At 37.5% G+C, this 427-nt stretch overlaps 1 pseudogene; it reads right to left on the bottom strand.

Moving 5' to 3' along the window:
- LOC118338413 overlaps positions 1-427 on the bottom strand; it is a 12,126-nt pseudogene that overhangs the window by 7,828 nt on the left and 3,871 nt on the right.

Here is a 427-nt window from a genome sequence, read left to right as displayed (position 1 = left end):
TCTGTCTTCTTGATCTGTTGGGCAGGTTGACACTTAAAGCAGCATAATGGAGGTTGTCTGCCTCTTGGTGATCCTGGTAACATAGTATGAAAAAAGCAGATTGACACAGGATTCCTGACAGAAATTTAAATAAATAATCTGTGAGTAATTGTTGTGAAATAAAACTGTCTGGATGGTAATTCACCAGTTAATCTACACACTTTAAATATACCTCTGCATTTGCTGTGGAGGGAGCTGAAAATCTTGCTTGAGACTCTGATTGTGAAACAGAAAATGTTGTTTTATTCACCAGTTACATTAAGTAAATACAAACTGTGGGAAACAAATGGTAAAAGTTACCTGTACATTGGCAGTTGTTTCTCTTGATTAGCTTGAATACTGAGAAAGCCAGTAAAACAACCAGGATGGTGGTGAATGCCAAAGCTCC

Source organism: Morone saxatilis, unplaced genomic scaffold (assembly GCF_004916995.1).
Source record: "Morone saxatilis isolate NCDOM2014 unplaced genomic scaffold, NCSU_SB_2.0 Contig4, whole genome shotgun sequence".
NCBI classification, from domain to species: domain Eukaryota; kingdom Metazoa; phylum Chordata; class Actinopteri; family Moronidae; genus Morone; species Morone saxatilis.
Note: the sequence above shows the minus strand (reverse complement) of the source record. Positions and strands in the feature narration are given on the sequence as shown.